The 13,422-nt window shown below is 39.0% G+C and overlaps 1 protein-coding gene across 3 annotated transcripts in view; it reads right to left on the minus strand.

Moving 5' to 3' along the window:
* LOC137563686 (hepatocyte growth factor receptor-like) overlaps window positions 1-13,422 on the minus strand; it is a 179,622-nt gene that overhangs the window by 138,661 nt on the left and 27,539 nt on the right. Inside the window, exon 1 of one of the 3 annotated variants that reach the window (XM_068276437.1) lies at window positions 9,943-10,004. The exons of the other annotated variants lie outside the window; for them this stretch is intronic. The gene's annotated coding sequence lies outside the window, so the exon portion shown is untranslated. Of the gene's footprint in view, window positions 1-9,942; window positions 10,005-13,422 lie in introns of those variants that run through there. 3 annotated transcript variants of the gene reach the window in all.

Consider the following 13,422-nt stretch of genomic DNA (forward strand, 5'->3'; position numbering starts at 1 on the left):
TATTTATAACTGAGGTTTAATAGTACGCTTAATAAATATCTGAATGCAAGAAGATACATCCACATACTACCGGTACTTACTATTTTATGCAATTCACTTAGATGCTACACTACCTGGGTGATACATTTTTTCAAGTGATCACTGAAATATCTTGACAACTAGACAGAATACCCAAGCAGCTCGGGGACCTAAAACCACTAGGAAAGTATATGGGACTAAAAGAGACTAAACATTCTTCCTACTAAAAAGCAACTCTCAGTGTATTATGCCTTCTTAAAACAGAAGGTATTAGTGATAATTCAGCTTCAAGTAAGCAACTGTGGTTTCCCACAATGCATCAATACTGAATATGCAAATGATCTATTTATGCCCCTGAAGCCAGGCTTACATATAGAACCACTGGTGTATAGCAAGCCTATAGCTTATATGTTTTATAGAGCCACATCAGCCCAACATGCAGACAGCCTGTTTTAGCCTATTGGTCCTCATCAGTGAATTGCAGGGATTGATATGGCTCTATGGGATAGGGCTTAGACCAGTGCAACAGAATACCCCTGAGCTGCTTTTACAATTTTGTAAATCTGACAAAATGTAAAGGATAATTAAAATATAGTAAAATATAGTGTCTGAACTATCAACCTTCTATTAATAGTCAGGTATTTATAGAAATATCGAACGTATTGTTTGTGGTTACTGTGATAAGACCGTGATAACAGTGTTTACAGATGCCACCAGGTGCTTTACAGTCCAAATATGAAATATCTGCTTGTAACAGACAGAAGTTTGTTTGAACGGCAGGAAAGTGGTACAGTGATGAATGACTGAAGGCAACAGTGAAGTATGGTTGAACAGGGAATCTTGTAAATGTGAAGCACACAGTGCAGACATTCCCACAATAGCACAATTTATAGTATACCGTAGACTAGATTTCATAAAAGTTTTATACATACCTGGGGCTTCTCCAGCTCTGGGTCCCGTAAGTTTTGCCAGTCGCAGTCGAGATACTGTATGTAGAGAACGCACTTCTCTTGTGCAGACTGGCCGTGACTGGCAGAACTTACGGGACCCAGTACCGGAGCTGCAGAAGACTGAGGATGGCGGCATGGGAGCAATCTGTACACATGGGGCTGGAGGATGCCCCAGGTATGTATAAAACTTTTATTAAATCTCGTCACTGGTTTCCTTTAAAGGGGAAGATAATGTCAAAAATGGCTATCACTGCACTGTTTGCACTGTGACAATTTAGCTGGTGAGATTTGGGAAGAAAAGTGCCATGTGCTATGCCACAAGGCTAGTAAAATACATAAGTAAATAAATAAAAAACAAAACTAAACTCTAATAGAGAGACACAGAAATGCCATGACTCCAGTTTACCCTGCAGTGACAAGATATTTTAATCAACCCCTTTCACAGTGGAAAAGTCCTGATCCTTACTGCAAAAAGCTACTTTCCAAAAGCTTAGTCTTCCTCTTGTCACCTTCATTAAAAGATGAATTTAAAAGTGATAAAGGGAAAAACATACGAAAAAAACTTACATGTGAATGTTAATTGTTACACAATGCACCCATAAATAATATGGAGTAAGCATTTTGTTAATTTAACAAAACAGGAGATATGAAAAAGTCTATTTATAATGTGTGAAGCACTGCGGACGATATCAGGGCTAAATATCTACTAAATCATTGTATTAATCTCACTGTAGGATTGCGCAATGTGTTCATTGGAAATTGTGTACACAGTAATCTTTCCAAGCAGGAGCAAAACAGAAGTCAAATATTTATCGCAATAGGGATATAGCAATGTATCTACTTTACTTTTACACATTCCGAAGTCCTTCTTTAACTGTTACTGAAACTCCATATGTCTTTAGACATACTGTATAGCACACACAGTATGGATAATAAAATAATCATGCATTGATTGAATTCCATCAGTTTCAATGGGAAAGGCACTAAAAACATCTCATTGAAACTATGGGAGAGTGATAAAAAATATAATTGCACAAGCATGCAGGGCCGTCTCCACAAAGTTCTCAGACAAAACCTGCCTGTAAACATGATATACCCCAGAGAGAAGCTCATCAAACATCTCAGCAAAGTACGGTAAATGGTGAAAGAGAACCAAAATTATAATAATAAAACTGACTGAAGAGGCATACAGCTTCCCTTTACATTCTCTCCGTATGTGAGTACAATGTGTTCTGAAGAGATACTATATTATGACAATAATCTGGCAGAGGCATAGCACTGTGTACCAGCTTCAAAGGCAGGTTGATGTGTGTGCTGGGTGCCAGCCTTCAGGGCTTCAGATGTTTTTCATTGGTCGTTTTTCCTATTTGCTTTCTAATGCCTACAAACAGACAGCTTCATTAACGTGACACGTGTTATTTACTTTGCAGACTACTGTTTAAATAGTAGTGAGCATATAGGGAAGTAAAAGATTAAAGGGAATTTGTGAGCAAAGATTTCAGGAAAAAACAATCCTCCATTGCATTGTCTTTTAGTGATCTATATTTTTCACCAAGTGGTGACTTAAGTGCAGGGCGTTCTCATGCCACAGTGATGAAAAATAAAAATGCACCCTTCACTTTCACTGTATGTTTTGTGAACAAAAGGCAGGGGACCAATGCCTTACAAAATACAAATTAACTGAAGTGTTTTGAAGTCGTCCTTAATCAATAATAGACATCAATAATACAGTTAATTCAAGATTTTAATACTAAAATCTTCTCAGCATCGCTCACGCTTTTCATATAAGGTGTACAGCTTGTCTGTGTCTTTTGGAATTATGGGAGACCAGACACAATGCCTTTAGGGCTCTTTTTATGGCTTCAGTGTGCTAATATTTACTATCAGCCACCCTTTATATTCTATACATAACTTTAAGAACTCCTGATGATTGAATTACCCAATGTCATATACGAGTCATCAGTATATCATTGAGTACAGTATTCTAGTCATAACCTCAACAAGTAAATTACATGCTGGCAATTACACAGAGTCACTCCATCACACCTGGGAGTCTAATATTAAAAACTGAAATAGGCTGCTTTCAATAATTTGCTGTTATGGCAGTTTTCCCCAGGCATAGCTGATCTTATGTATTATGTCAGGTGTAGTAGAGACAATGTTCCAAAATAAATTAATGAAGCCAACCACATCGTTAACTTTAACAGTGGCAGGCACAGACTGGACTGCAGCCTATAATAATGACAGTTTGTAGTACTGAAGGAAACAAGTATCTGAGTTCTTTAAAAGTGATTAATTTGATATTGGCTTATAAACGAGCTTATACAGTGATAAAAGCAAATTCTGCAATGGATTCTTTGCACAGATATGGAAAAATATGTGGCCTAAAACAGTACTGTAAATGAAATTAAATGGTAAAAAATATATTTGGCAGAAATGGGTCTTAAATCAACATACACTTGCTAGAGAGTTCTGGGCCAAACAGATCCAGAGTGCTGGATTACCTTTGCGGAGTGCAGGCCGAGACCATTGTTTCCCTCCTTACCTCCCCCACTCTGTCAAGCGCTGCACTGTCTTCCCTTTGCCCCCCGGCATAGTAACAGAATGCACTGATAGCCTACTGTATATGCCAGTGACACATGGGTACAGAACTCGGTCCCAAACTGTCATCCAACTGTTACCCATCAGTAATTGTATGTGTGTGTATGCACCTATGCTCCTCATAAAATCTAGAGCAGTGATAGACTAAAGACTAAATTACTTCTTCTTGCTTCTCTATAACATATTTTAAGAATTCTAAGTTGCAGTAGACTTTTTACAGCGCAGTATGGATCAATATCATAGTATGGCAAAATATTCACTCCTCAATACCAAATACTTTGACCACAATACATGAAGTCATTACTGGAACATACTGTACACGTCCTACAGCGGTTTAAGTGCTGATCAGAGAAACAAATATTTGCATACGTGTTATGATGGTAGTTAGTCACCACAGCTCTTATAAATCTTTATAAAGCCACCCTCTGAGCAGTTGTTGATTTGACTTTTACAAATTATCCAAAGTACAAGATACTTTGGGGTGTAAGCAATAAACGGCATTAAGCAGAATAACCTGCATAAAATCTTATGCTCAATGAGTGGAGTGTAATGTAATACGTTATATGCAATGCAAAAAGCTCTTTACACACATTATCCTGCTTGAAGAGAATCTGTAACATGCTTACCTCGGGAGGGGGAAGCCTTAGGGTCCCAATGAGGCTTCCCCCTTCCATGTAGCTTCAGGGAATCCAGCGCTGGCTCCCCTGAACCCTCCCATAATCCTCCCCTGACAAGCTTGACAAGGCTTGATATATTTACCTCGCCAGGATCCAGCGTAGGTGCAGTATCAGCTCTTCGTTCAGGCTGCCGAAATAGTCGGGCCCAATCATATCCGCTCTACTGCGCAGATGCAAAAAGACTCGCATCTGTGCAGTAGAGCGGATCGATCGGGTTCAGCTATTTCCACCTTTACCTGAATGAAGAGCGGCCAGTGCTCCTGCGCAGGATCACGGTAGGTAAATATTTACCTCGCCGCGATTAGGAGGGTCCTGGCAAAGCAACAGAGGGACAGAGGAGGACGGGGGAAGCCTCTTTAGGATCCAGAGGCTTCTCCAACCTTCTTATACTGCTCCATTCCAGTGCTGGGACCCATGTTCCTACCACCCATCTCCCTCCATAAAACAGAAGATACTAGCTCTATTGCTGAATACACACATTGCGATTTCCCGCGCGATTTGCGGGATCGATTCGATTACTTCCAACATGTTCGATCGTGTTTCGATGGATACAGCCATCGATTTTGCATATTAAGTATGCAAAATCGATGACTGTATCCATCAAAGCACGATCGCACATGTTGGAAATAACCAAATTGATCGAATCGATCCCGCGAATCTCGTGAGAAATCGCAACGTGCGTATTCAGCATAAGACCACAGCCTAAGAAAACCACATTATGCAGATGTCCGTAACTTTGAGATTATCCTTATCAAACTGGCCTTTGCACATTTGAGTTAAAATAAGACAGTACATACACAGATATCTATAAAATCTATGGGTGAGGAAATATACCGCATGCCTTTAACCATTATAATAATCCAGCCGCAGCTAATAAATGAATCTGTGAGGAATGTTATCCGCTTTCAACCCTCCCATCTCAACATGCTTAAATATTATTTTAGTCAATCTGAACCTACACAAGAGAGAGCTCTTTTCTGGAGTTCTGTAGCTACATTTGAAACTGAAGAAGATACAGCTTTATTTTTCTTCTTGAGATCTAGTTACACCTAAACATGCACAAGAGAAAACTCTTTTCTTGAGGTCTACAGCTACATTTTAAACTACACAAGAGAGAGCTCTTTTCTTGAGGTCTACAGCTACATCTGAACCTACACAAGAGATATCTCCAGAGTCTTCAGATACATGTCCTCCTTAATGCCAATGGCTTGATACGCTAAGCTATAAATATTTCAGCTGCTTTAGCCCATTGTACTGAATTTTTTTTGCAAAATAGTTAAAATGCCCAACTTATTGCTATTGCTGTTGCTCATTTTCAAAACCCAATACTATAATCAGTTTTCACGTTAAAACCACAAAATTCCACTGTAGTTCCGGAAGGCAGGAAATTAGGTTATATCTCTCCAGTAGAGAAACAGGTGCAGATAAAAACCTCTAAAAGTTTTCACTTCCTTTACACCCTATTTAAAACTAAAAGTCAAAGAAAAACTAAATCTTAAAATTGGACTTTAAAGATGGTCTTGCTGTGTGTAGTGGATGTATTTATCTTCATTAATTTAGTTTGCCGGAATGTTGCTCCATAGTTCTCAGTAGGAGTCACTGAATGTTGTTTATACTCTTGCCCAGATTTTAAAAATAAATTGAAATGGATCATTCAAACTTGTTCAATGACCAGAATAATAACATGGCACATAATTAACATCTTCAATAATCTGAAAGGAGACAGAGTGATCAATCATCTTAATGCACTCATTCAAATCCCTTCACTCTCCATTGTGTTCGGCACTGCTGTCTGTCTCAATTGATTTACAATAAAGGTAAGAATGAACTGTTTCATTTGATAACAAAACACCAAAAGAGCAAAGAAGCCCGTTCATATTCAAATGAGTATAAGGAACATCAGAGATATTTGTGGCTTTTAACAGTTCAGAATTACTTATTTAACCATTTATACAGCCAAAAAATATATACAGCAGTATAATAAAAATAATGGAGATTTGCCAGTGTACTTATTACTGTGTTATTTCAGTTCTATGAATAAAAGAAATGCCCATGTGTTGTATCTGAATTAAATAAGAAATGATTAAAGCCCAACTACAAATAAATATAATATTGTTGTTGTGGATAGCATGAAAGAGGGCTTGGGTTGTTACTGCTGTCTGAAATCCCACTGGAGAGACTCTACCTTACTTCTCATTCTAGGCACCTCCATGGCTTTTATATAAACCCTGGTGGTCCTTGAGACCAGAAATGAGGGACAGCAACAGAAACTTGACATAGGTTCTAACCTCTCTCTGCCCAGCAAGAACTTAAGATTGTTGCTGTCTTTTTAGAAACTACTTACAAACTTCCAGTTAGGACAAAAAAATGGGTAAGTTCTACTGGATGTCATTAAACTATAAAACTCCAAAAAGTTGCAAACCCCATCCCATACTATTCAAATACACAGTTGACACATTTCCTATCCAAGTATAGATTTTTTTGGCTACATGCTTTCTGATGACTTTTCTGATTGACCACCAATCTTGTGCTTAGTACAGAAGTATTACTTGTACTTGATGACAGCTCTGGGCAGGATCTGTCATCAAGTATAAGTCATTGGTCAGTTAAAGGTGAAAGGTAAACTGATTAGAACCCAATTAAACCCATGTGAAGAACAAAAGATTTAACCAAAAATCATAGCAAAAATTTAGCTATAACTTACTGGCAAAATGGTACTGCACTCTGGATCGGCTAGGAGTGTTGAAAGTTGGAAATGTGAACAACCCAAGGCTTTACAAAGATTTTGGAATTGTAATAACATGCAGCAGTTCTGGTCTCTAAACAATTCTGCACTGAACATATTAACAGCAATTGTAAATTTTACTATCTTTCATCTGTCTTTAATACATATGGGATTAAAAAAAGGAACATCCAGACATAGACTAATTAAAATAGCTTTATACGCCATCAAAATGGAAAGGAACAAACCTAGAATCCCATCACTGGCAGATTGGATTAGGGAGGTACTTTCTGTCTTAAGAGGAAAGAGTTAGGTTCTAGTGACACAGGGAAATCAAAAGTAACTGACAAAGCTAAATGCGTTTGGTGTAACTTATTTGAATAGGCTCTGTTAAAGGGCAGGAGGGTGGCAGAGAGGGGCCATTGAGGGATGCTATGTGTCATAGTACGAAGTAAGAGAATATGTGCTGGAGTGTGAGAAAGGTGATTTCTTAAGACAGTGAGGTATGTGTAAGTATGGGATGTATGATGAAATTTAGAGACCTCAACTATTAAGCGTTTTCCATCTATAGCTGATTGTCAAATCGGAATCTTAGAACAGTACTACTTAGCTACTAGATGGGTAGTCAAAATATTATTTTTTAGATTTAAGCAAATAAAACTGTTCAGTTATAGCTCTTTTAGTTTAGTTTTTTTTTGTCAATGATCTAACTGGTAACCCAACAGGAGTGAATTTGAAAAAAGAAGAAGAAGAATAGAATAGAAAGGTACAGAAAACATGGTTAATACACTCCTAAAGTTACAAGCACTTTTTTGCATTTTAGGGGCTTCAGTTCCTTCAACTTTTTGAGTAGTAAATGATAGTATAAATTCTATAAGTTAGGAAGGCAATTTGAATAGTTAGGTTAATATTAGGGATAATGAATATTTAGGTGAGTTTAAAGGTTATGGTTAGGCATACAGTAGGTAGGGTTTATGTAATTTGTATAGTAGAGGTTAAGTTTAATATTGGGCATAGAGTAGGTTTAAAGGTTTGGATTAAGCATTTGTAGGAGGTAAAAGTTATGGTTAGGATTAGAGTTGGGGTAAAAGTTAATGTAAGGCAAACAGAAGGAGTAAAGGTTACTATCAGAATATAGCATGGGGAAAGGTTAGGATTGGGCATTTAGTAGATGTAAAGGTTGGAGTTAGGTATAGAGTAGGAGTAAAGTTTAGTGTTATGCATATAAAAGTGAAGGTTAGTGCTGAACAGTTCAAGGGTAAGAGAAGTTAGATATATATTTTGGTTTTCAGTATGTGGAACTTTCAGATGCTCCAACATAGCAGTGCCAAATTTAGAGCCTAAATGGAACAGCACCAAAATCTAACATCCTCCAATCAAACAGACTTTCAGTAAAAGTAGAACTAGATTTGTCTGTTCGTGTGAAAAGGCATCAGGGGATACATTGTGTCTACCACAGCTCAGACATGAAGAGACTTAATTCAATGTGACTTGTCAAGCTGGTAGCGACAATGTCTCACAAGGGACAGCAGCAAAACACATCTGCATAAGAAAATCCCCTGCTGTTTCCTTCCTAGGATCAGAAGTGACTGTGCTGCATACAATGAATTTTAATAAATGCCGTCCATTGTGAGATGCAGGCAGATTTCAGAATGTATCTGTACAGGTCAAAAACCTGAGGCAGGCTTGATGGGAAGGACAGAGCTGCAGACTTTCCAAGCATCAAAGCAAGACAAAGTTGACATTAATGTGCCACAGAGCAAGTCTACCACATGAGAAAAGTGCTGAAGAGACATTTATGCTGATATTATGAGCTGTTGAAAAAAAATGATTATAGATACTGTAAAGGATCAGCCTTTATGCCCCTGCTTAATTCAGAAAGCTAGTAGTGTGCAGGAGCTTGTAAACTATAGAGTGCCAAATATATACTAGTGAAGACAGCAGATCATCACCAGACAGCGAGAAACGCAAGCCACGTCCTTTAGCTAAGTTTACAACACATTTAATTTACAGATCCTAAACCTTTAGGTTGCATCACCAGCAAATGGTTTTAGTGATTCCCAGTTGTATTAGAAACACATTTTTTTGTGATCTTTTAGCAGGTAAATAATCGACAATCATGCTCATAAGAACTATATCAACTGTCTATATATTCAATGTTAAACAGCAGGAGCAAAACTAGTAGTTTAGATAATCAAAGAGCAATCTGCTCTCTTGTTAAATAAGAAAAAAAGTAGTTTCTTGCACCAGATTTGGAAAGTTTAATGCACAAATGAACAATGTGCCCTGCTCTATGGAGAGGGGAGAGGGGAGGCGAGCTGCTGGCATCTGCAGTGGTAAATAACAATAGGGGCTGAGAATGATTCTCTAGCATACCCAATTGGTAGCTTGTCCATAATGGAGGGTAAGAGGCACATATTCACTTGGAAAAGGTGCCCAAAACAATCTGAGATAATTGTTTTGGCTGATCTAAGTTGCAAGCGGTGTACAACAAAGGCACAGACACCTGAACACTTCAAATCACTAAGAGGAAGATGTTCCAAGTTTCAGAGAAAAAAAAAAACTAACAGCATTTGCCTGCCTCCATCAAGGAGGAATTACAAACCTAAGCAGTTTTCTTTGTGTCTGCAGGTCTCATTCAGGGTTTTCTTTATAGTTCAGGGGTGTCACAAGCCAACCTCAATGTCTACTGGCCCCCTTGCTCTCTTATAAAGTTCCCAGGTGGCCTCCCTTCCTCAGCTATACAGTTCCCTGGTGTCTAGTGCTTCCCCCTTCCTTCCCGATATGGCTTTCCTTGTGATCTAGGGCTTCACTCCCAATATAGCTTCACTTGTAGTCTAGAGTGGGCCAAACATAATGCAAAGTGGCGAAACCACTTTAGGGCCAAATTTAATGGCTGTGAGGGACAGATTTGGCCCGCGGGCTGGAGTTTGTCATGTATGTTATAGGTGGAATTAGCAAATATAATTTTTACCTTTGCCTTATTGTACTTTCTTATACACCATCTGCTTTACCTCTCCATAGCACTGACCCCTTTCCATTTGCTAATGATTCCTTTCAGTTCTGTCAAAATTTTGTCAGAACTGAAATATTTCAGATGCTGTAAGTTATATATCAGTTGCTGTCAGTTATAACTGAGTGCACAACTGATGTGCAAGGTAATGTCGATATTTCCCTATGGCTCATGTGGGCGATATTACAATTTAAAAGTGTGCTGACCTGGAAGCTGTTACAGGGTTATTGCCATTTTTAAAATGGATGACGGATAATTCCATTGATCACAGTAAACAAACAGGATGCGGTAGAAGAGAAAGAAAATGATAAGTAAACTACACAGTAGGTAAGTATGATGTGTGTGTGTTTAATTTGACTTTTAATTTTCAGTTCAGATTTGCTTTAAAGAGACTCCGAAGTCTCATAAAATTCACCTTTTAATTTAAAAAATCTCTTTTACATCATTCTCCTAACTAAATCGCTGCATCCCCGTGGCTGAACACATACTCCCCCCTAACTCACCCCCGCAAAATCCACAACTTTCTTGGTCGTGGATTTTGCTGCTGTAGGAGGCAGAGCTTTCAGCTGCAGCTCTGCCTCGATGCGTGTCAATCAGAGCGTATCTCCACCTCTCCCCCGCCCCTCTCAGTGAAGGAAGACTGAGAGGGGCGGGCAGAGGCAGAGATACGCGCTGATATACGCGTGGAGAGGCAGAGCTGCAGCTGAAAGCTCTGCCTCTCACAGAAGTGCTCCTCGCAGTGTGTCCCAGGGAGTTTGGGGGGATTTAGTTAGATTTCAGCCGCGGGGATGCAGTATTTTTGTTAGGGCAATAATGTTAAAGAGGTTTTTAAAATAAAAAGGTCAATTTTATGAGACTTCAGAGTCTCTAACTGTTTGAATGCTGTTCTGCTACAATTTTTTGGTGGTAGTAGGTTTAAGACTGTTAATGATTTTTTAGAGAAAGGAAAAATGCTGAGTTTTATTCCACTTTAATGATAATACAGGAAAAAGTGTTAGCATTGATTCTTCTATGGGCAGCAGAATATGTCTGTTTCCAGTAAACTGAACTGTCTTCATGCACAGGTTAGTTAAAGAGTAACAGCAGGTGTGTCACCATGGAGCGCTTCACTGATATTCTGGGCTGTTTCTAGTTCTACAAACTTTGAGCTTCCTGGAACAGCTGAAAAACACAACTTTAATATTTCCTAATCCCCTTGCCAAGCAAATAGTCCTACAACAACACGTTATAAAAAATGTTGTAGAGTTTCCATTGAAAGTATACATTGGAGTAAGCATTACAAATGCATTCTTGGGTACATATAACAGTTATTTATCCCACAATTCCAGGAAAGGTGTGTTGTTAGGTAATGCTGTAAAGGAACCCCACCAGTGATCACATCCATTGCTTGTGAAAAATCTATAAAACAGGCATTGCTAGGAACACACACACACACTCAAACCATAAAAACAATGGACTAGTGGATTTTACAAAGCTTTGTTAAAACCTCCCGTATTGTTAATAAGTATTGTGTGTCAAGGATAGAATAGTGATGTAAATTCCAAGTTCACTTTTATTAAGCAACGCACTGAACAGTGTTGAAAATAAACAATTCAACAAAACATCCAGAGAGTTTATCTTCTGTTGTTTTATTCTAGAGAAAAGGCTGCTACATTACTCTGGAATTTGCTAGTTCATGATAAGGCAGTCAGGGCAGAGCCATGTGGGCAGGGAGGACAATGGTCAGTTACTCCACACAAGTATGCATCTTCTGATATGATTCAGTCATATAAATGAAAGTTCACATATCTAGGATAATAAATCTACTGACTCATAGACTGCAATCTCTCTTGGGTAGGGTACCATTCTCCTTCAGTTTCTCTCTATGACTGTTTGTCTTATATTAATAGTCTAGCCAAAATTGTAATTATGGGGACCAGTGAGAAATACAGCCTTGACCCTGCAATGTCATCCGAGTGATCAGGTTCTGATCCCCACTGGGCCACATACCTTGTGTGTACAGGGCTTTAGCATGCACTGAAGTGATAATAAGAATGGCACAGAGATGATAAGCCATGCAAAAAAAAGTAAAAGAAAGGAAGATGTCAGAAGAAGTGGCAATCATTATGTCTCCCCCTAAAGTGTTTCTAACATTATTCAAGTAAGGATTAGAATACTGTTTAACTAGCTTACTAACAATATAACCACAGTAGTTTACACTGTACATCCTGCAGATGGCAAGACAATAATGTGAAACAAGTATACTGCATTATTGATAAGGGCCCCAATTTAGGCCAGTTTTAGCTAATTTAAATATATGTAAGTTAATATTATATATGATATTAACAAAATAACCCCAATAGGGACCTAGATCCAGAGGTGACTCAAACCCTTTTCCACATTATCCGAAACAAACATATTTTCTCCTGCTCTTGGGAAAAGATAGACACAAGTTACCTGTCACACGGGGGATCAAGTCCTGATGCCTAAGATGATGTTGCTAGCATTTGTATAGCCCTTTTCACCTGTTGGGCCCAAAGCTCTTGAGAGCTGCAGCCACGCTCATCAGGCCACCCTGCAGTGTTAGAGAGTCTTGCCCAGGAACTGTCTAGGGACTGGTTTTACACTATCCAGCTGGGGGCAGCAGTAAATGTGTATGCACCTTAAAGAGAAACTCCAACCTAGAATTGAACTTTATCCCAATCAGTAGCTGATACCCCCTTTTACATGAGAAATATAATGATTTTCACAAACAGACCATCAGGGGGCGCTGTATGACTGATTTTGTGCTGAAACCTCGGTGTAACACAGAGAGGGTCTGATTACCGGTGAACTGCAGTATCACCGAGAATACAGAATATACCCGATTATTGGTGATCTGCAGTATCACCGATAATCATATATATCTACTACCCTCTGGACACCTGATAGAACAAGTGAGTGTAATAACTGAGTGTTAGATGCAACAGTATACTTTGAGTACTTCTCCAGAAGTATGTTCTTTCCTCTGGCCTAGACTCTCCAGGAGGGAGGAGCTAGGCTGAGGGGAGGAAGGACAGAGCGTGAGTGACACCCGAGAGGTAGGGTGTCACTAGCAGGTCTGGGAACTGCCTCTAACAGTAAGGTCAGTTCTCGAGGTCGGCAAGCCAGGTCGTTAACACACAGACAGATAAGGTACAGATTCAGGAGGCAGATACGGAATCCAATAATCAGACAGGGTTTGGCAACAGAGTATCAGAATAGCACAGTACAGAATCAGGAGGCCAATACAGAGTCCAGGAACGAGCAGAGATTGGCAACAGGGTAACAGAAATAGCGAGGTACAGAATCAGAGTTCAGAGGAATGGTCAGACAGGCAGAAGGTCATAACAAATAATACAGTTCAATATTCCTAATGCTAAGGTGTGAGTTCCTTGATCGTCAACACCTTTGGAAACTATGCTAGAACACAGATACAGACAA

This window comes from Hyperolius riggenbachi, chromosome 3 (genome assembly GCF_040937935.1).
Source record: "Hyperolius riggenbachi isolate aHypRig1 chromosome 3, aHypRig1.pri, whole genome shotgun sequence".
Lineage (NCBI taxonomy): Eukaryota > Metazoa > Chordata > Amphibia > Anura > Hyperoliidae > Hyperolius > Hyperolius riggenbachi.